The sequence below is a fragment of the Stenella coeruleoalba genome (assembly GCF_951394435.1).
Source record: "Stenella coeruleoalba genome assembly, chromosome: 10".
NCBI classification, from domain to species: Eukaryota; Metazoa; Chordata; class Mammalia; order Artiodactyla; family Delphinidae; genus Stenella; species Stenella coeruleoalba.
The window spans coordinates 49057419-49081591 of record NC_137156.1 but is presented as its reverse complement, the minus strand read 5'-3'; the positions used below and the strand labels follow the sequence as shown (position 1 = coordinate 49081591).

General features: G+C 41.0%; 1 protein-coding gene across 3 annotated transcripts in view; it reads right to left on the bottom strand.

Annotated features, from left to right (window-relative positions):
- The window catches only part of CMC1 (C-X9-C motif containing 1), a 130226-nt gene extending 108253 nt beyond the window's left edge, over window positions 1-21973 (bottom strand). For all 3 annotated transcript variants that reach the window (XM_079935565.1, XM_079935566.1, XM_079935570.1), the window contains exon 1: window positions 21762-21973. The gene's annotated coding sequence lies outside the window, so the exon portion shown is untranslated. The remainder of the gene's footprint in view (window positions 1-21761) is intronic.
- Window positions 21974-24173: the final 2200 nt, after the last annotated feature.

Below are 24173 nucleotides of genomic sequence, written 5' to 3'. Positions count from 1 at the left end.
ATGACTCAGACCTCTCTTGCCTACCCATGGATATCACTCTAACAATTTTCTCCTCTCTCCTCTGCATCATCAAAATTTCCCTCTCAGCTGGATATGGTTTTGCATAATTATAAAAACATGCCCTGCCATTTTTCCATCATGATCCCCTTCTCCCTCTAGTTGATGCCAGATTCCTCTCTTTCCATTTGCAGAAATCTCATTGAAAAAAATTTTTGTACTCTATGTCTATAATTATTTTCCTTTACTTCTGGAATCAATTAGAAACTTTTTTGCCCCAAAAATAGATTTTCAAAAGATCACCTGTGAAAATCAACAAAAATAAGTAACATTGTATTTGGTTTGTTTAGTTTTGGTTGTTTTAACAGAGAAAGTAATGGTGCTGGTAATACACATAAAATCAGTCTCTTGCTGTTAAATTTATACTGTATTTAGCAACTTATAGATAGATAAGTCAAGGTCATCAGTACCTTTCATGACAGCAAACCAAACGATCAATTCTCAATCCTATTTTACTAGGCTTGTTTGACACAGTTTTATATTCTCTTTTTTGATAAAATTTTTTTCCACTTGGACATCACATTCTCTTGGTTCCTCCCACCTGACTTGTTTCTTTTGCTGAAACTTTGCTGGTTCCTCCTTATCTCTCTGACTTCAAAATACTGGTGCATCCCCACCCTTAATCTCAGCCCTTTGACATCTTCTCTTTTCCATCTACTCTTTGGTGATATTTATTGGTTTAATGACTTCAAATACCATCTTTATGCTAATGACTCCCAAATTTATCAGCTCAGGATTGCCTTCATAACTCGTTTCCGTTCAAGTAGTTCTTACCTCAGGACGGTTATGCCCCCCACTCCCACTTTGAAAGATATTTAGCAATGACAGCAGACGTTTTTGGTTGTCACCACTGGGGGGATGGGTGCTACTTGCACCCAGTGGGTAGAGGACAGGGATGCTGCTAAACATCTAACAATGCACAGGACGCCCCACAACAAAGAGTAATCCAGACTCAGAGATCCACAGTGCTGATGGAGAGGACCTGCTCCATTTTCATTCATATATCCCATGCCCATGGGATGTCTAACCAACATCTCAAACTTAACAGCTCCAAGACTCAGCTCTGACCAATGCATCCTTCCCCAGTTCAATTAAAGGCATCTCTACCTTTAGAATTGCTCAAGCAGAAAAAGTTGGAGTCATCCTTGGCAACTCTCCCAGCCCATAGCCAGTCCATCAGCAAGCTCTATGGCTCAGTCTTGAAATCTCCTTACCTTTATGCTATTACCCAAGTTCAGACCCATCTACTACCTGAACTATTGCCTGCATTTCCAAATATTCCACCCCCTTCTCAGGTCTCCTGTAGTCTATCTGCAACCTGAAAGACAGTGGTCTACTTAAAATGCATGTGGAGTCAGGTCACATTTCTGCTCAACATCTTCCAATAACCTCTGGTATCACTTAGAGTAAAAGTCAACATCCTTTCAAATTAATTAAAGGTACATTAGGCTCATCGGCAAAACATGGAGCAGAAGACTTGCACACAGTTTCTAAGAGCATCGAATGGCAGAGCCACTTTGGAAAATCACTAGACATTATCTGGTGAAGGTGTAAATTAACACATCCTACAGTCCAGCAATTTCACTCCTAGGTATACACCTGGAGTTGAGAAATTCCTGCTCTTGTGTACAGCAAGTTGCTCATAACAAAAACTGAAGACAAGCTAAATATACATAGATAGGAGAGTGGATAACCAAGTTCAAGTACAATAGAACATGAATGAATTCCAGCTATATCTGCAACATTGATGAATCTCAAAATAATACTGACAAACAAAAGCAAGTTGCAGATGAATTTATATATATACACACATACATATATACATGAAGTATATGTGAGTAAAGTGCAAAGGCACTTAAAAACTAAACGATATATATATATATCAACAGATATAGTTGATAACTGATAACAAAAGGTAAGAGAGTGAACAACACAAAATACTGGATACTGGTTACCTGGTTGGGGAGGCAAGAAAATAGGCTTTTAGATGAACACCCAGGGAGTTAACATCAAAGTTTTTTGTAATATTCAGTTTTTTGAGTGGGTGGCAGATCCTCATGATATTATAATTTTTTAAACTATACACATATTGTATAGTGTGCCACATGCAAATATTTTTTGTACATTGTACTAGTATCAACTTCTATGGAATTAAAAGCAAAAGAGTCTTGCATGTATAACCCTTATATATTGGGTTAGCCAAAACGTTTGTTCGGGTTTTTCTGTAACATCTTCCGTAACGTTAATACTGCATCCTTCTAACCCAGAGAAAAGTCAACTGGTGAGTTTTAAACAACAAAAACCCAATATCACGACACATTTCTGCACGTATTAGTTGTTACTTCCTTTGTAGCTATCATGGGACTTGGAAATGAATACAGGGAAGGCATTTAAAAATGGGACAGCAGTGGTAAAAAAATTTTTTTTTATAGTTAGTGTGCAGATCGTTTATAAGTCAGGGTTTGGGGAGGAAAATGGCACTGTTTTAGTTACCTATTACTGTGTAACAAGTTACCAAACACTTAGCAGCTTAAGATAACATGCCTGTATTATTTCAGTTTCTATGGATCAGGAATTTTGCCAAACCTTAGATCCTCTGCTTAGGGTCTCACAGGGCTGGAATCAAGGTGTGGACTGGGCTGTGTTTTCATTTGGGGACTCAACTGGTGAGAATCCCTTTGAAGCTCAGAGTTCATTTCCCCATGGCTGTGGGGTTGGGGTTTAGCTCTTGCTGGTTGTTAGCTGGAGGCTGTGTGCACACCTAGAGGCTGCTTGCAGTTCTGGTCACATGGTCACTTCTCCTACGTGGCCACTTCCTTCATCAAGGAGAGGCTCTAGAATGCACCTGTTTTAGCGAGAAGAGTCTTACACAACATAATGCAACCACAGGAGTGACATCCCAACACTTTTGCCACATTCTCAAGAGGAGAAGATTGCACACAGGCAAGAACACCAGGAGGGGGGATCGTGGGGGGCCACCTTAGAGTCTTCCCACTGCACGCACACATGAAAAAAGATGATTGATTAGAGTTTAATGAAGGGTCTATTTACCAAGAAAGGTATGGGCAAGATTAAGAGTTGGCAACAGGGGATCTGAAGCACTCCAGGGCTACCAATACCAGGTAGACTTTACTACTCCCAGGCTCAGGGGAGGGCTAGGGGCTGGGAATACAATGGACAGAGAGGGCTGGATGCCCAACAGCGGGTGCAGCTCTGACCAGGGGGCACAACCACTGCCAACTTGTAGCCTAGAAAGGAGAGGGCAGGGGCATATATAGTCCAACCAGCAATTTTCAAAGAGTGGTGTGGGGATTCCTTGGTGTCCCCAAGCCCTTTCATAGCTATTTTCAAAAGTATTTTCATAAAAATACTGAGATATTTGTGTTGTTTTCTCTAATTTTCTCTTGAGTATACAGTAGAATTTTTCAGGGACTACATGATGTGATATGGCAACAGACTGAATGCAGAAGCAGATATGAGAATCCAGCTGCCCTCTATTAAGCCAGATATTAAGGAGATTTGCAAAAATGTAAACCTGTCAGTTTTATCACTAATTATTGTTTGTTTGGAAAAATATATTTTTCATAAAACATTTTAATTACTTTAATGTACTATGGAATTATTGTTATTTTTCAACTACATTAATAAGTTAATGTAAAAATTTCCAACAGATGTAATTTTTCTCTATATCATTTTCTATATCAATCTATTTTATCATATACCTATGTCAACAGATACAAGTTTTCCAGTTTTAATATCTAATATGGTAAAATCAATAGATACAATTTTTGTGTTAATTTCTAATATCAATAGATATAATTTTTATCTTTTAAGAGTTTCAGTGAGTCCTAAGACCAAAATGTTTGAGGCCCGTTGCCAAAATCCCATCCTTCCTCCACTTTCTGCTGTCCTGAGGGTGGTTCCCATTGGATGAACGAAAGTGGAAGCCAGGAGAGAAGCCATCAGCTTGGTGGATGTAGTCACAAAAGTCAGACTTCCTTTTGACTCTTTGGGTCTTGAGTAACTCCCATCCTTATCTCCCTCCTCACTTCATACAGCTTGGCTCTGGGCCAGCTCTGATCCACTCTAGTGATCCACTCTTTGGGTCTTGAGTAACTCCCATCCTTATCTCCCTCCTCACTTCATACAGCTTGGCTCTGGGCCAGCTCTGATCCACTCTAGTGCTTGTTCTGAGTCAGAACTGCAGGTCCTGGAAAAAAATATCTTATTCAGACCCCACAGCTCCATCTGCCCAGCATGAACACTTGGATGACATGGGATAAAGTCAGATGACCAGGCTTTGCCCCTGTCTGTATTAAAAACCTTTCAAGACTCTTCCACTTCGGTTAATTGTTTTTCATTTTTTGAATGGAAGTATGGTTGATTTACAATGTTGTATTAATTTCTGCTGTACAGCAAAGTGATTCAGTTATATATGTGTGTGTGTATATATACATATTTTTTAAATATTCTTTTCCATTATGGTTTATCATAGGATACTGAGTATAGTTCTCAGTTATTTTTAGTCCATGGTCTTCAAGAAAATTCCTGATAGCTTTTATAAGTCCCTTGAGATTGGGAAAGGTTAGAGGGATTTTGACCACACATAAATAATTGACCTACTGATATATATTTGTCTCCTCATAGATAGTTGATTTAAGTCAGTGTACAGGGCCTGATTTGTTCTGAGAAAAATGATGAGGCAGAATTTCTGAATCTACACCACTGATCAGAGTTTTCCCTTTAGGTCTCAGGGCTCTCAGTATTGGCCTGCCAACTTCCTCCCTCTCCCATGAAGGTTTGCACACATATGGTGGCTTATCTTAGTTTGTACCTTGCTGTCTTAAGTCTCTCTTTTTTCTAACTTGTTGACTTTGATGACGTGATGTTCTGTTCTCTGCATCTTAGAAGAGAAGGATATTCAGGTGGCATAAGTGACTGCTCTGTCATGAACCAAAGATGGTGCACCACAGGTGATGTGCCAGAATGAATCCAAATCTTGCCTCTTATGATACAATGTTGGACTTCTGCTTTCAGAATTAGAGAGCAACTGGAACTTGGTGGAAAAGAAACATAAAGCAGAGATTGTAGAGGGACTGATTGGCTCTCTGTGATGAAGTGGTGAAGACTCAGATGGTTGAAAATAGTGCTTTGTAGGCCTAGAGGATCAACTAGGACCAAAGAATGGGGCTCAAGCCTTTCACCACAGCTCTCTGTCAATGAGAACTTGCTGATACCAACCAAGCACTGACTAGATGGTGCTTTCCTTGTTATTTGTAAACTTCTGTGGGTATCAGTCTCACAGGTTTTCTCATGGTCTTCACACTCTCTCTTGATTATTTTTATCTTGTATATTCCATTCTATGAATCTTTGTATCTGAATCTGACCTTGCTCCTGTTCTTCTGTTTTTTGACTTTTTTTTGCCATCTCATATTGATTCATTATTTGGATCTTGGTATTAATAACTCACGGTTAACTATAAGGCAACAGTAGAAAAGTAGTTTCTACAGAGACTTATAGCGACAAATCTAGCTTCTAGCTCAAGATTCTAGCATCTAGCTTGTCACAGGCATTCCACAAATATTTGTTGAATGAATGAATAAATGAATCAAAAATAGCCTTTAAGCTTCCATAACATGCACAAAACCACACATTTTTAGCAATACTCATACATTTTTATAACATAATTATCAGCCATATTAGCTTGAAAAGAGAGCATAAACATGTATGTGTGGATATTTTTGATATGTTTGAAAATAATATGCAAAGCAGAATATATACAAAGCAGAATAGAAGGTGACACAGACATCTGCAGGTCAGTGCAAAAAAAAAGTGTTACCAGACGAAATGTACAAATGATAAACATTTTCAGTAAAACATGTTAATAATAAAGCATAATGTACATTTAAATTGTACAAGTAATATTGTACGTTATATTTAAGAGATGTTTGGGTCAATTTATAGCTTGGCACTCAGAAATGGGTACCTGCCATCTTCAAGATTCAGTTTTTATGGCATGAATTCCAAGAGAAACAAGTATAATTTTATATTTTGTCTCTGTTCTCTTTTTAGTTATAAAATAATTTCTTCCAAAGGGATAGCGAGACATCAAGACTTCCCTTCTTTCAAGTTTTCCTGGCTATAGCAAATGGGTATCTGAGTGGCTAACATCCTTTCTGTGCCTTGGAATACATCACAGTACTTTTTCCCCTACTGAGCATGGACTTATCAATACAGATTTCCAGGTAGCTCTTTGGCTGAGCTTACCTGACATCTTCAACTTAGGTCATTTCTTACTTCAGAAAAAATCTCATTTGCCAAATAGCAGCCTCCATCTCATTGCCATATATATATATTTTTTCATAAAAGTGACTTTTCTCTTCTAGACGGCCATTTTACCAAACATTGCCCAGTTCACAGGGTTCCAGTGAGGTCTTCGGAAGAGTTTTCTTTATTTGGGGTTAGTTTAGTTACTGACACTGCCTGATGTCAGGAGTCATTCCTGGCTCCACTGAGGCCCAGAGTCAAGACGTCCACCTGTTGGGGGAGAGAGCAGCAGAAAGAGCACCCAGCTGCGGCGACACAGTTTTATCTGGGCCCATACATGGGTCCACCTTCCTGCTTCTTGCTCTACAATGCACTCCTGGGCTTCAACTTGCTAGTGATTCTCTTGGGTGCAAGCTTCCCAAAGGCTATGGCCATGTCAGTCATGCTCACCACTGAATGCTCAGTTCCTAGAAGTGCCTGGAATAGTGTGCTCATGAATGACAGAGGAAGGACAGAAGGAAGGAAGAGAGGGAGGGAGGGAGGGAGGGAGAGAGGGAGAGAGGGAGAGAGGGAGAGAGGGAGGGAGGGAGAGAGGGAGAGAGGGAGGGAGGGAGGGAGAGAGGGAGGGAGAGAGGGAGGAAGGAAAGAAGAAAGGTTGGCTAGCTGATTATCCACTCTTGGTGCCCTGTTTCTCTGGTTTGGACATTCTGGATTCCTTTGCCATTATTATTCAGTGAACATAATTCCATCCCCTGTCTGCTTCCCCTTGCTTGTCCTGACGTCTGTTTGTCCCCTTCTGCCTCTTGATTCCTGCTCTAGTGGCCATATACTGTCTCTTGACACTCTAAGGATTGTGGGGTTTTTTTTCTCTAGACATAAAAATGCATTAATTAGATGCTTTTTGCCTGGAGTAACAACAAACCCTGGCTCAACTGCTTTAAACAACAGGAATGGCCAATATCTCATGTAACAAGAATTCCAGAGGCAGAGCAGCTCCGGGTGTGATCTGATTAGGGCTCTGCCTCTGCTCTTGCGGTTCTCATGGTTCTGCCTCCTCCATGTTGGCTCTGCCCTCCCAGTGTCTTCACTGGTCATAACGGAGCCACCTGCTCATGTAGAAGAACCCGAACCCTGTGCTGGGTCTAGACCAATCAGCACCTCTTTCCTGGGGTGGGGGAAGCCCATGAACCTGAACTTGAAGCTGGGAACTCCAAGAAAATTGAAGTCACGTTAACAAGGAAGAAAGGAATAAGTATTGGGAGAGAAGCGTCTTAGTTTTGGTTACCCCAGAAGCAGATCCTAAAACAATGTGTAACTAGTTTATTTAGGAGATGAAACCAGGAAACACCAGGGAAGAAGGGAAGTGAGAGAAAGAAGGGAGGGCACACTGTAGATCAAGTTACAAGAATGGTCAGTGAAATTCATCAGGCTGGGGTCAGTGTGGCTATTTCTCAGAGTTACCCCACCAGGTTGTGCTGGGGTTTCCTCCAGGGGTACTTACACCCGGCACCTCCTGTCTGTGCCCCATGAGGCTTAAAGAAAGCCCTCTGGCAGGGAGCTGTAGGTGCTTCCAGTAAAAAAAGTGCCTACAGAATGTGGTAGGAGCGCTGACAGCATCTGCTCCAGCAAACAGCAGGGTTTGCCACCGACACCAACTGTTTAAATTTGTAATTTCATCCTTAGACTTTTAGAACAACAGGGCCAGCCCCCAGACTAATCTAAAATAAATGCAATCTTCATCAAACCATGTGCCTTATAAACATGAACAGTTGTTCCAACTGAGCCGCAGAGATTTTTGGAATGAATTCTGTGTTCCTGATTACCCTTGAGACTCAGATGTCAACTTCGAGAACAAGTGGTGGCAGGGGTGGGCCTGTGGGGAGGCCCGCATCAGATGCTTTTTCATTTTTAATTCTTTTTTATAACGCTGTATATTTTTTAACAAGGCATAACGTTTTCAAAGGAAATATCTTTTTAAACAGGAATGACAAGTAGCTCTAAGAACTTTTTAAAAGAATCACTTTTAAAAAATTAAGATGATATTGTTAGAGCAGTTTAAGGTTCACAGCAAAATTTAGGGGAAGGTAGAGATTTCCCACATACCTCTGACCCCACGCATACATAGCCTCTCCCATTAAGAAGCCCCCCACACCGAGTGGTACATTTGTCACAATTGATGACTTACACTGACACATCATAGTCACCCCAAGTCCATAGTTCACATTACCACTCACTCTTGGTGTTATACATTCTATGGGTTTGGACAATGATGTATCCATCATTATGGTACACAGAGTATTTTTACTGCTCTGTTCACCTCCTTACCCCTAGCTAACCCCTGGCAACCACTGATCTTTTGACTATTTCCATAGCTTTGCCTTTTCCACAATGCCATACAGTTGGAATCATATAATATATATCCTTCTCAAATTTCTTTCACTTAGTAATATGCATTTATGGTTCCTCTATGGCCTTTTCATGGCTTGGTAGCTCATTCCTTTTTACTCCTGAATGATGTTCCATTGTATGGATGAACCACAGTTTATTTATCCATTCACCTCCTGAAGGACATCTTGGTTGCTTCCCATTTTTAACAATTATGAATTAAGCTACTATAAATATCCACGTACAGGTTTTTATTTCAGCTCCTTTGGGTAAATACCAAGAAGCATGATTGCTTAATTCTTTCAGAGTATACTTATTCTTGTAAGAAACTGTCCAAGTGTCTTCTAAAGTGGCTGTTCCATTTTTCATGCCACCAGCTGTGAATGAGAGTTCCTGTTGCTCCACGTCTTCACCAGCATTTGGTGTTGTCAGTAGTCTGGATTTTGCTATTCTAATAGCTGTATAGTGGTAGCTCATAGTTTTAACTAGCATTTCCCTGATAACATATGATATGGAGCATCTTCTCATATGCTAATTTGTCATCTATATATCTTCTTTGGTGAGGGGACTGTTAAGGTCTATGGGTCCATTTTTAAAATCAGTTTGTTTCTTATTGTTGATGTTTAAGGGTTGTTTGTATATTTTGGATAACAGTCCTTTATCTGATGTGCCTTTTGCAGATATATTCTCCCAGTCTGTGGCTTGTTTCCTTATTCTCTTGACAACATCTTTCACAGAGCAAAAGTTTTTAATTTTAATGAAGTCTAACTTATCAATTCTTTCTTTCTGGATTGTACCTTTGCTGTTATATCTAAAAAGTCATTTTCATACCCAAGGTCATCTAGGTTTTCTCTTGTATTATCTTCTAGAGTTTTACAGTTTTGCATTTTACATTTAGGCCTACAATCAGTTTTAAATTAATTTTTGTGAAGGGTGTAAGGTCTGTGTTTAGATCCTTTTTTTTTTTTTTGTATGTCTTGTTGTTCCACCACCATTTGTTGAAAGACTATCTTTACTCCATTGTATTGCCTTTGCTCCTTTGTCAAACATCAGTTGACTACATTTATGTGGGTGTATTTCTGGGCTCTCTACTCTGTTCCATTGATCTAGTTGTCTACTCTTTGCTCAATACCACACTGTTTTTACCACTGTAGCTTTAAAGTAAGACTTGAAGTTGGGTGGGTTTGATATTCCAACTTTGTTCTCTTTCAATATTATGTTGGTTATTCTGGATCTTTTGCCTCTCAATATAAACTTTAGAACCAATTTGTCAATATCCACAAAAAAACATGCTGGGATTTTGACCAGGATTGCACTGAATGTATAGATCAAGTTGGAAAGAAGTGACTTCTTGACAATATTGAATCTTCTTACCCATAAAAATGGAATATCTCTCCATTTATTTAGTTTTTCCTTGATTTTGTTCATCAGAGTTTTATAGTTTTTCTCATATAGCTCATGTACATATTTTGTTAGATTTATACCAAAGTTTTTCATTTTGGGGGGTGCTAGTGTAATGGTGTTGTGTTTTTAATTTCAAATTCCACTTGTTTATTGCTGGTATATAGGAAAGTGATTGGCTTTTGTATATTAATCTTGTATCCTTCAACCTTGCTATTATCACTTATTAGTTCCAATAGGTTTTTGTTGATTCTTTTGGATTTTTTACACTGACAATCATATCATCTGCAAACAGTTTTATTTTTTCCTTCTCTCTCTATATGTGTGTGTGTATACATATATATATATATATATATATATTTCCTTTTATTGTCTTATTGCATTGGTTAGAACATCTAGTATAATGTTGAAAAGGAGTGGTGAGAGGAAACATCCTTGTCTTGTACCAGATCTTAGTGGGAAAACTTAAGAGTTTTTCACCATGAAATATAGTTATGGATTAAGTATTAGCTATAGAGTGTTTATAGATATTCTTTATCGAGTTGAGGAAGCTATCCTTTTGCATTTTTTTAAACTAGAAAAGTTCAAATGGAATGTCTCTGTGGGGAAGGCATAAATAAATGTGAAATAAAGAGGATTCATTTCAGTATTGTGATGGACTGAATTGTGTCCACCCCAAATTCATGTTGGTGTCCTAACCTTAGTACCTCAGAGTGTACCCTCATTTGGAAATAGGGCTGTTGCAGGTGTGATTTGGTAGGGTAAAATGAGGTCATTCTGGAATGAATGGGTGAGCTCCTATTCCAGTATGACTGGTGACCTTATAAAAAGAATAAATGTCCTTATAAAATGAATATATGTGTGAAGGGACAGACACACACAGCGAGAAGGCCATGTAAACATGAAGACAACGATGCAGGAGTTAAGCCTGCATCTATAAGCCAAGAAATGCCAGCAAACTGCCAGGAGCCAGGAGAGAGGCAGGAAGCAAATTCTCCCTCAGAGCCTTCAGAAAGAACCAACCTGCCCATACCTTGATCTTGAACTTCTAGCCTCCAGAACTGTGAGACAATACACTTCTGTTATTTATAGCGCTTTGTTATGGCAGGCCTAGAAAAGTAATACAATAACTGTGAAATGTTTACGATGATTTCCTTTAAGAGCGAGTGTAATTGCTACTCAAGATTTCTGAGAAAGGTTGTTCTGTTAGATGTGAATGAATGTTTGTGGTCCTGGTCTCTTAGCACCAGTGGTAAATCACAAAGATTTGGGTCACCTCATCCTAGTTGCAGGCATGAAGGAGACCATGTAAATGTATATTTCAGGAATTAGTCAGACTTATCCAGATTTTTCAGGACAAAAATCACTACAGGAAAAAACTGCTGTAGTGGGCTTCCCTGGTGGCGCAGTGGTTGAGAGTCCGCCTGCCGATGCAGGGGACACGGGTTCGTGCCCCAGTCCGGGAAGATCCCACATGCCGCGGAGCGGCTAGGCCTGTGAGCCATGGCCACTGAGCCTGCATGTCTGGAGCCTGTGCTCCGCAACGGGAGAGGCCACAACAGTGAGAGGCTCGCATACCGCAAAAAAAAAAAAAAAAAAAAAAAAAATTGCTGTAGTGATTGCTGGAGACTTTCAATAATTTTCTTCAATAATTTTGTATTGTAAAGCCGTATAACCCTTTCCTTTGTGTGTCTGATAGTCACTTATAACCTGTTTGTTTAGTGAGGTCAGTTAGACTAGGGTTAGAGAAGGGGTGTGAGTGACAGAGGGGAAAGACTTAGTCACCTTGTTGGGAAAACTGGGATACTGAATGGGGAGTGCGGTAGATGGAATTACAACTCTGTGATTCAGCTCAGTTTCTGTTTTAAAAGGAGCCCTTCAACAGTTTTGCAAACATTATTCCAAGCTGCCATTCAATAAATGTTTTTGCAAAATTTCATGTGCATATCAAGTGCATTACTCTGGATAGAGAATGCATTGTTTTCAGCAGAGGTTCAAAGCAAACTATAAAAAGTGATGTCGACAATAATTTGAAAAATCACTTTGTCAAGTAGGATTGGCTTTTTGAAATTACATTAAAGAATCTTTATTGTTTATTTTATTTTTATAATATTGAAATACCCTGCACCAGCCAGTGCTTTACATAGCTTATTTTTAATACTTTAAAGGCACTCAGGTGGTTATTATTGTTTCTGTTTTGCAGGTGGCAAATCAAAGGCTTAGAGAGGTTAAGTAATTTGCCTCAGATCACAAAGCTCATACAGGGTCAAGGACTCATATCTGGCTCTGTCTTGCTCCAAAGACTCTGTTCTTATTCTAAGTCTCTCGCCTCTTTATTTGATCATAGTCTTTTATTTGAGTTTCATTAAAGCCAGTTGTAAGCACCAATTATGGTAGGAGGCATTCTTACATGGTGTAGGACTATAAACAAAGTAAGCTCTAGATTCTTTCCAAATTCCAAGATTCTGCAGTACTGTGAGAAACCTAAGAAATTCTTTGGGTATCAGGGCCTTAAACAGAATGAATGGAAGTCCTTCCCCTTACAGAACGCCTGCCAATTGCAGCCAGAGCAACTTTTCTAAGGCATGAATCCGAGGATCACGTGGTTCCCTTACTTAAAAGTCCCCCATGGCTTTCACCTGAACTGCAAAATCTAGTCTCCTTGCCCTATTCCATGAGCCTTAGAGAAGGAGGGAGGGCGTTATTAATAATTAAATTGGGCTAAAGAGTGGTAACTGGGGTTACTTGGGGCCAACCTGAACGTCTGGTCATTTTCCCTCAAGTTTCTACCTGTTCTGTCCTCACCTCTCCCACTTCGTGGCCCTTAAACCTCCCTGCATCCCCCGTCTTGGCTGCACGGGCCCAATTTCTGGGTGGTGAACACAAGACTGCTTGTTTCTGTCTCAAGGAGCTGGCTGTCCTTCTGCTTGGAATGCTTTCCCCAGACACTCACAGGCCTCCTCCTATCTCACTGTTGAGGCCTCAATTCAAATATTTCCTCCACAAGAGTGGTCACCGTGCGCAACCAGGGTTCCATGTCCCTGCCCCCCACTCATTCTCTCCCATCGCAGCCTCTTTCATCTTCTTCCTAGCACTCAGCACGTGTATTCTTCTGCAGATTCATTGTCTGAATCCCTCCACCAACAGACAAGCTTCTCCAGGGCGGGGACTTCATCTTGTTCACTGCACAGAATGTAGCAGTTTCTCAAAATACACATGTTGGTTATCTGGCTGCCTTTAAAAGAATGGCAGCTATTAAGATATCTTTCCTGTCTGTAAGAGTAGAGATGCTTTTGTATAGAGCATAAGGATCTGGGCCTGTCCACCTCTCCATCCTCGCTAACCACCTAGCTCCTGCCAGCTCTGGCCTTCTTACAATCCCGCCTGGAGGGACTTTCCTCCCTCTTTCATTATTTCTTCTTCTTGTCCTGGGCCTGCACCTCCACTGGAATTTCTTCACTTCTCTAGACCATGCCCTCATGGTATCCTACATTTCTATTATCCCAACAGCCATTGCACTTTATAATCTTTATCTGGTTAATTGTCTCTTCTCTGTTAGACTATCAGCTCCACCCAGAAGGGGTCATTTTCTGTATTCTGAAATCTGGGGTGTTGTCCATGGCATTGTACTTGCTTAGTGAATGAATGAATACAAAAACATGCAGATCTCTCAACATATCTGCTTCACTCTGGCACTCTCTTAGACTTTTACATCTTTGCCTTTATCCTAAAAATATAACAGTTCCACACTCCAGGCATCAGCACCAGATTTATCACCACCTCCTGATTCATCCTCAATTTCTAGATGTTAGGAGATCCTGCTGCCCACAGCATCAGTGCTAAGCTAAAAATCTTCAGCCTCTTATTAGCTCTCAACATCTAATGAGTCACCACATGTGGTACTTGTTTAAAACTGTCTTGCTTTTTTCCATTGCCTGGTGCCAAATATCTGCTCTCTTGTCCCTTTAACAGAAAGTCTCCTTATTGCCATCATTATGGTCAAAATTGGTGAGTACACCTGCTGTCAGATTTTAGTGGATCTCATGGTGTGCAATCAGCTGTTGTTTGAGCTGTCTAATTTCAGCATTAGAATACTGGTAGATCGCATTCTGCTTGGCACAGGGCAGCAGATATGTGGTTCCAGAAGCAAGTTAGATGCCCCAACTACCTCTGAATTAGTAAGATGCTGAAATCAAGATTATGGGCATTAATGTACCCTTAACCTCAGCTAGCTGTACACCAAATGATAGTGGAGGATGCGTGTGAAACAGTGAAAACTTTGTCATCACTCTTTCTTATTTGTATTAAGGATAGGGCTTCTAATTCTTTAAGGATGTTTGTATATGCACAGAGACCATCCATCATCGTTCCTGTGGAGACGCCGTATAATAGGAGCCCTGGACCAGGACTTCATGAGGTCAGATCTCAGTCCCCACATGCTTGTTATGTGGCCCAGGGTAAGTGTCAGTTTCCTCGATTGCAAAGTGCAGATTATAGGAGTAAACAATTTATAGGGCTGCTGTATATGTGATGTGCTTCCCCTGTACTACGGCTTATATCATCCGACTCCTCTTCTTCATCATCATCATTACATTCTAGTCTCTACCCAGTCAACAAAAGCAGAGAAACATCCATCTGGTAGATCTTTTTTGTGGCAAAACAAATTAAATTTTAATTACTACCAACATCACACCTGTATTTGGCCTAGGACAAATTACATTCGGTGGAGGAAGAAATGATGAAAGTATCTCTTCACATTTTAAAGCTGTTTAAAAAGTCATTACAATACATTGTCCTGCTATAATTCATGTCCGTGTTCTATTTTTGCTTACCTGTCACCCTTCCTCCACACACTGTTTTGGCAGATCATCATCAACTCGTGGTTTATTGCAACTGCTTATAGGTCTGTACAAAAGGAGGTCTGAACTAAAGGAGGTTTCTGAATACTTTTTCTTTTTAAGAAAACTACAGAAGTAACCCATACTAGTTGTAACAAATTTAAAGAATATAACAGAATAAAAATTGTAGCCTAAACAAAACAACAATTAAAAAAAAAACCCTTTTCCATTACAATCCTAATTCCCAGAAATTACCATGGATATTTGAATATATCCTTTTATATCTCTCTGTCTGTCTCTGTCTCTGTCTCTCTGTGTGCTCACCCCTAAAAATCAACACGTCACATTTTATCTGTGACTCAGGGCCCAGTTCAAATGGCATCTTAATTTCCTTGATTGTTCAGATAATTACTTCTGTAAGTAAACCTAGGCTCCCTGAAGTCTTTATATCTATCTTTTAAAAATGCTATTTCTAACTTTATATTTTGTGTTTTGTTTACACACTGATCTTCCCTGCTACACACAAACTTCTTGAGGATAATATATGAGTCAAGATTCATCCTGTTGTAAGAGATAAAATCACAGCTTAAGCAAAACAAGATAATGTATTAACTCAGGACACTGAGTCCAACAGGCTTCAGGCGTGGCTGGTCCAGAGCCTCCATCTTGCTCCCTCCTGAACTTTGCTTTTCTCACCTTGGCCTCATCCTTCTCACAGGCTTTTTTTCACATCATTTTCACTGAACAATTCCTTTTGAAAGAGCACCTCTTTGCTCATAAATCTGGCAAAACAGTTCCAAATAGGACTTTTTTTTTTTTAATTAATTAATTTATTTATTTTTGGCTGCGTTGGGTCTTCGTTGCTGCACGGGGGCTTTCTCTAGTTGCGGCAAGTGGGGGCTACTCTTGGTTGCAGTGTGCATGCTTCTCCTTGCGGTGGCTTCTCTTGTTGCGGACGGAGCATGGGATCTAGGCACATGGGCTTCAGTAGTTGTGGCACGTGGGCTCAGCAGTTGTGGCTCACGGGCTCTAGAACGCAGGCTCAGTAATTGTGGCACATGGACTTAGTTGCTCCACGGCATGTGGGATCTTCTCGGATCAGGGCTCGAACCCAAGTCCCCTGCATTGGCAGGCGGATTCTTAACCACTGAGCCACCAGGGAAGCCTCCCAAACAAGACTCTTATTGGTCTATCTTAGGTAACTGTAAGCCTGTCACACCAGGTAGAAGACAGGAATGTGTTGAGTGACCGGCCTGGGTTGTGAGCACTGTCTTAGGCCTGAGTACGTGCAGGAGAAGAAATCAGAAATGGATGCTGGGAATCCAGAGACGTGCTGGTGACCAGGTCCTCATCTGACTCACCCTTGGGTCCTCCATGATTCTTAGATGGTGCCTTGGTGTGCACTTGCTCAGTACTCAAATATTTGCTGAGTGAAATGACCACATCCTTTAATTACTTTCCACCCAGTAGCAGGTGAAGAGGGGGCAGTAACCTTTCTTCAGGTATTTTGAGCTCTTTGAGGTCTGTTAACAGAATTAAGAGGACCAAGTTTTGCTGTTTAGAATTGTTTCCTTAAAAGAGTTCCATGAAACTGATTTTATGTAAAGGGAAAAGAAAGCTTAAGGGAAAGAGATGCCTGTATCTTGTACCAAAAAGTGGGGAGAGAAAGAGGTATTTATCTGGGTCTCTAAAACTTCAGATTGATTCCCCGTACCCCTCCTGCTTCCTTGTCCCCTTGCTCTGTGCCAGGATGGCACCAACAGCTTCCTTTGCCCTTTGGTTCCCAGCTGGCTTAGCTAACAAAAAATCAAGGGCAGGAAGTGAGCAGGGTGGGGTGTGTGTTCCTCTAACTTCTGCATTGCCAGTCATTGCGGGTTGGCTGCAAGAAACCAGAGTTTGTTTCATAGATTTTGATAATGGTTCCTTCCTTTTGCCACTTCAGGCCTGTGGATGACAGGGGCTACCAACACTGCATATTGATGGTTTTCCTAAACCCCTTTCACACCTCTACAAACACTGTTAACCCTTGAATAACACATAACATAGTTTGAACTGCATGGGCCCACTTAAACATAGATTGTTTTCAATAGTAAATACTACAGTGTTAGGGGTCTGCAGTGGGTTGACTCTGAGGATTTGGAACCACGGATACCGAGGAACCATGAAGAGTGAGTTATACTCCGATTTTGACTGTGTGGTGGGTCAGCGCCCCAACCCCTGTGTTGGAGGGTCAACCGTAGTCTGTTTACTGAACTCTCCTTAAATTGCCAGGTGGAGTGTTCTCTGCATTTCCTGTTGGGTCATTGATACTTGCCCAATCAAAATGGAAAACAGCAAACAAAGCCTATATTCTGATAAACTTAAAATGTTTATTTCAGGGGGTAGAGTGGGGAGAAAGACAAGTTGGTTTTTGGCAGCTCTATCTTTGGAAACCTGAGTCTTCATACTTTGTAATATTTGCCCCATTAAAACTGCCTTTGGGGCTTCCCTGGTGGCACAGTGGTTGAGGGTCCGCCTGCCGATGCAGGGGACACAGGTTCATGCCCCGGTCCGGGAAGATCCCACATGCCGCGGAGTGGCTAGGCCGGTGAGCCATGGCCGCTGAGCCTGCACATCTGGAGCCTGTGCTCCGCAACGGGAGAGGCCACAACAGTGAGAGGCCCGCGTACCGCAAAAAAACCCACAAAAAAACAAAAAACTGCCTTTGATGGTTATTCTCATGAAATGTATTGGTACAAAAAACTTTTTTTTTTAAGAAACAACATTATTCCAGGCCCAACAGCCAGTCAGTATTCATGAATTTTAATATTTTGAAAGCTACAGTTTTATTTCTAGAGACAAGGAAAGCATAAATCCATTGGTCCTCTTAACTAATGAAATAAGAGGCAGAAAAAAGCATTTCATTAATCACCACTGCATCGAAACTGTTTTAATGAACTGATTTTAAAGGAAATAGCTGAACAATTCCATTTTCGTGAGGCTCAAATGAGAAAACACACTTAGAGTTTTAAAAAAGAAAAGTGTTTCTCTCCTTCCAATTAAAGAAAATTAATATTAAGGTATTTCAAATGACTATCTAAAAGCATTGTGACCAGGTATGCAGTTTCATCATGTTCTTTGGTTTTAAAGTGAGTTACTTTTGCAATGAAGGCAAGATGTATTATTCTCCTTTGCTGTGACATTTACTCCCAGCCTGTTTATACCAATGCAGCTGCTGTGAAAGTCAGTGCTTTTTCTTGTTCTTTCTTTTTTCATTCTCTTTTCATTTTAAAGGCATATATGCGAGTCATCTGACCCAGGTTGCACACGAGCTATACAGCGTATGGTTGGGGTAAAGAACATCGTCTTTTGTTCAACAGTTTTTGTATTTCCTTCCAATCTTTTGCTTCTCTGGTCCTCAAATAAGGCTAATTACAAAGAAAAAAAAGGTGGGACTGGTGGAAAGGGAGGCTTTAAAACCATTCCTTTTGCAGCAAGGAACAAAAGAGAGTACCAAGGGCATGGCTAGGCCTCAACAAAAAGAAAAGAGAAAAATCACCTAATGAGGATGTCGAGATAAGTGGTTGTGAAGAAAACTGACAAAAAAGAGCTTTTAGTCTAAAATCCATAAATAAGTGTGCATCAGATGGGTACTAGAACAGTTTTAACAAGACAGGCCATGAAAACTCTATCCCTCTATGCAAGAGCTACACGCCTTACAGAAATCTCCTTTCTTTACAAGATATTTTTCTTTCAAATATTAATTTAAAAAGAAATACTTGAAAATTAAGATGTTTTATTCATGTCTCTGAATCCATTATAGAGTGGGTACCACATAAAGGGTTGTTTTTGAGATAATTATCAATGCTGCCGGCTTCTTAGAGGTCAAAGGTTTTGCATGAACATATGAAGTTGTTCACGAAGAAAAACTGAAAAGAGGAGATTCTGACCTTGGAGACTACTGTGGCATTTTCACTTTTCAAATGGAAGAAGTAGCAGATATATTTGAAGTTTGTTAACTCTATATAGCTCTTCTTTCTGTCTTTCCTGATACGTTTGAGCCTTGCCTCCTGTTCTGAAACTAGGAGACTGGTATTGCTGTACTGGAAGCAATGATGGTTCAGACATAGAGTTACGACCTGCCTGCTTTTGGTTGTTTCCTCAGCTGGTGCAGCAATCTTTTCTAGACTGGTGGTTTAACTGGGCAGGTAAACACCCTGGCTCTGAGGTCAAGCAGATTTGGATTCAAATGATGCTCTATTACAGTCCTCCCTCTGTGCCCACAGGGGAGTGGTTCCAGGACCCCTGCGGAAACCAAGATCTGGGGCTGCTCAAGTCCCTTATATAAAATGGCTTAGTGAAGTCGGCTCTCCATATCCATGCATCCTGCACCCCCGGATTCTGCATTCGTGGGTATGGAGTGCCAACTACACGTACTAACTGTATTGGCCAAACTTGTCTCACTTGTAAAGATGGAGATAAAAAAATATGCCTATCTGAAAGATTTATTGTGAGAATCAAATGAGACGATATTTGTAAAGTGATTATCGCACTGCTTTGGTGCATGGAAAACAATCAGTAAATGGTAACTATCATTATACTTATGATCTCATTGCTATGCTGAGAACCTGCACTGTGCTAAACAGTGTGGTTCACAACCCTTCCAGACTCAGTGCCACAAAGATGAATATCAGCCTCCAGATATTCATAAGCTACAACCCCCACCCCCAAAAAAGCAACCAAAAAACCCTACCTATAAATAAAAGAGAGAGAAAAAGAAAGTAGTATAATGAAAGAGTCACATGTTTACCTAAATCAGAATCCCCACCAGTTGGAAAGCTACGAAGCAGACTGTCTGGTATTGAAATACCAGAACCAACACTGCAGTTAGGAGCATGATATTTCAAAATAGTGAACATCTCTCTGTAAAATTCTGAATAAAACAAAGGACAATCTTCCATGGATTTACATGATAGTTAGATTTCTGGAAAAGTCGGTGAATCTAAAAATTGTGCTAAATATACTTGGTGTTAATATGAAAAACAAAGTTATTTTTTCATCATTTTAGCTTTCATCATTATAGCTGACAAGTAACATAACTGAGTGTAATGCAACCTAAGACAGGACATCCAAGAAATAACTACACACTTGTGTTACCGAGAGTGGGTCCGGCTGCTCACCACTCAAAAGCCAATAAAGAGGCAGGGTTAGTGGAAAGGAAAGTTTGCTTTATTTCAGAGGCCAGCAACTGGGGGAGGGGAGGGCAGACTCCTGTCCAAAGGCCAACTCCCTCGACTGACAATCAGTGGGTAGAGCTTTTATAGACGGAGAGAGGGGGCTACATGCAGAAACAGCACAGTCAGCTCTGACATGTACTTCAAGCCAGCAGTGATACACCTCGTAAGTAATTATACTCTGTGACAACTTCATTAGACAATTCTTTTCCATCATGAACACTGGAGTCAAAAGTATGGTTAGAAGTAAAATAATAGCTTTCCATTAGATTAAAAAAAATTTTCTTTTTACTAATATTTCTATCTGAGATGTCTCAGGGGTGCTCTGGACAACTCAAAGTTAGCTAGAGAAAGAAACTTACAATCTGTTATCAAAAACAGCTCAATATTCCAGGAGAACTTTGTTCTCTTAACACAGAGAGAAAACCAAATTCAGTCTTGCATCAGTTTACTGTTAATAACAAAATTCATGTACCTAATTGAACTCAATCTAATTTCAATCCTGACAATGTACAAAATTCTTTTTTCAAAGTTCCTTTTTCACAAACCTTTTAGCACTTTCTGGATCCATATTAATTTTTCCCTTGTTTTCCCATACAGAAGCCACCAGCCCTACGACAAAATTATTCTCCTTTTTTTCCCAACAAAAATATCTCACCTTTATACCTTCTCTTGCTGACAACACATATCGTACTTGCTTTATATACTGAAATGCTTCCCTTACCATTTTTACATATTACAGTTTTTAACCTTGAAAACCTTAACAAAACCAAGAAACAAGTAATTGAACTGTTATACCAGCATTTTTTGATTGGCAAACTTAAGAACATATTTCATAGCCTCTAAAAACATATATTTTTTTCATAGCACAATTTCTCTTTAATGGTACAAGATGTTTGTTTAATAAACCTAAGCCCTCTTTCCTCTCTCTTTTTTCTTTTTTCTTGGCTTGAAGTTTTACTAATTTACCCAAGGCTGAAGTCTCAGGCAAAGTGGGCTGTGTTTGTATTTTAAAGACACGATAAAAGTTAACTTCAAGCTTTATCCTAGGCATATTTTTGTTCTCTCAGGGTCAGAATTCTGAAAACAGTATTTTATCAAGCTAGCTTTCTCTAACTGCATATGCAAAAAGAACCAGTTTTGGAGTTTCAAAAGAGTTTCATCTTAACCAATTTTCTCCAGAGTCTAAAGAGTACTGTTGCCATACACTGGTTAAAAAAAAAAAAAAAAATCTTTTTCTTTAGTCATAGTTTTATAGCTAAAATTTTTCTTAATGAATTGAACCTGAATTTCCCATTTTACAAAAGGCAACAAGAATACCAGTCACACAAATGCAATACACACTCACACACCCGAAGACAGAACTGTCACAAACCCTCCAGAGGATGACTGATACAGAGTCCCAGACAAACACTTCCCAACACAAATGGGCCTTGACGTCAGACACAAGTCAGAACCAATTAGGAATACACCCAAATGACACTCAGTGCTCGCAAAGGGTCCTCAACATCAGAAACACGTCAGACCAATTGGCAAAATGCCCAAATAGCACCTCATGCTCAAAAGAGAAGTTTTCCAGACGCACACCAGTGCACTTACTCAGTCTTGGAGCTCGTCAGCTCGTCCAGAGGCATCTTTCCGTTCCACCAAGGAAAAGCGTACGTTGGCAGCCAGTGCCGAGCAGGGGAGAAACAGGGAGGAACCCTGAAACAAACGGTTTCAGCAGCTGCTAGGAACGTCCCCACCTAACCCCTCTCAAGGCAGGGCCAGTGAGCCATGAGCAGAGGACTCCTCACCGCCTTCCTGCCACATCATCATGGCGGCCGCTCTGCTTAGGAAAACCTGGGAGCCAGATATCGCGAGATCCCAGCCTCACTTTTGGCGCCAAAAGCTGTTAGTGAAAGTGGATCCAGCTGCTCCTGCTCAAAAGCCAATAAAGAGGCAAGGTTGGTGGAAAGGAAAGTTTGCTTTATTTTGGAGGTCGGCAAATGAGGGTGGGGGGGCAGACTCCCGTCCAAAGGCCGACTCCCCCCACTGACAATCAGTGGGCAAGAGCTTTTATAGGCGGAGGGAGGGGGCTACATGCAGAAACAGCAGTCAGCTCTGACGCTCATCTTGAAATTGGTCATCCACCAGTGGTCAGACTACCATCATCTTGATTGCTTTAAGTACAGTTAGTCTTTAGTTCCAGGGTTGGTTTGTTCCCGTTTCTTTGAGGCCAGCTTTTGGAATTGTGGCAGCTTATGTCATGGTCATGATGTAGTTAACTTCTTCCACCTGGTTTTAGTCTCTATAAGACAGCTCACAGTCTCTATCTGAGCTCACAGCTCAGAATATTATCTATAGCCCTTGAAAAGGAACTAAAGTCCTTCACTTTGCTTAATGACTAAACTATTATTATTTAGTTTTGTTGGACTGTTTTTTTTTTGCGGTACGCGGGCCTCTCACTGTTGTGGCTTCTCCCGTTGCAGAGCACAGGCTCCGGACGCGCAGGCTCAGCGGCCATGGCTCACGGGCCTAGCTGCTCCGCGGCATGTGGGATCTTCCCGTACCGGGGCACGAACCCGTGTCCGCTGCATCGGCAGGCGGACTCTCAACCACTGCGCCACCAGGTAAGCCCTTATGTTTTAATTCTTAAAATTAACAACAGGTGTTTAAGATAGAGAGGTTGTGATATTGTAATTTATTAAAGGAAATATATATTTCACTTTAGTCCCCTCCCTGGCACAGAGCTCCTAAATAAAATTCTTGGAATTTCCTGTGATGAGAGCTTTAAAGGTGTCTTTGGTATGTTAACGAGTGACTTTTGGAAAGCCCTCCCACCTAAGGATGGGAGATGGTTGCTGGTGGAGCCAACGCAGTGATGAGAGGTTTGGAGCTTTCAGTCCCACCCCCTGAGCTCTGGGGAGGGGAGAGGAGCTGGAGGTGATTTAATCACGGGTGAATCATTACCTGTGGCCAATAATTTAATCAGTTGTACCTGTGTATTGAGGCCTCCATAAAAAACCAAGAGAGCTTCCCTATTTGTGAACATGTGGGGGTCTGGGGAGGGTGGTGCACTCGCAGAGGGCAGGGAAGCTCCGAGCTCCTTCCCACAGACTTTGCCTGTGTGTCTCTTCCATCTGGCTCTTCCTGAGTTGTATCTTTTCACAATAAACGGGTGACCTAGTAAGTAAGATGTTTCTCTGAGTTTTCTGAGCTGCTCTAAAAAATTAATCAGACCCAAGGATGGGCGGGGCCTGGACTTGCTTTTAGTGTCTGATGTTGGGGGAAGGGTAAGGATGGCCGTCCTGCAGGACTGAGCCCTTGACTTGTGGGATCTGACACTCCCTCCAGGTAGATTGTGTTAGAGGTGAGTTGAATTGTAGGACACCCTGGTATTAGAGAGGTACTTGGTGGTGTGGAATAAAAACACACATGTTGGAATTGGTGTGGAAATCTTAGAGGCTGAGGGAGATTTGACGCACACAGAAGAGGAGGTGTCAATGTGACCTTGGAGGCAGAGAGTGGAGGGATGAGGCCACAAGCCAAGGATGCAGGCAGCCGCCAGAAGCAATTCTCTCCTTGAGCCTCCAGAGGGAGCACTGCCACGTTGACGCCTTGATTTCTGCCCAGTGATACTGATTTTGGACTTCTGGCCTCCAGAAAGTGAGGGAATAAATTCCTGTTGTCCTGCACCACGAAGTTTGTAGTAATTTGTTACAGCAGCTGTGGGAAACAAGTAAAACTAACATATTAGTTATGGTAAATGTGTTTCAGGTTCTCACTTTGGGACAACTAAACTGGTCCGTTTTGCATAGTCACATGACTATGACTACATGAAAGCCAAGCAAAGATGCTAATCTTCTAAACAAAGAGGCACCAAGGGAGAGACTGGACCTGGAGACTCACAGGACTGAGAGAATCACGAAGACATTCTGCACTGGGTTTGCACTGCACTATCTTCAAGACCTTAGAAAATTCTCATTAAAAGTTATAATGCTGACTTTGTTAAAAATACCGTGGTCCCGG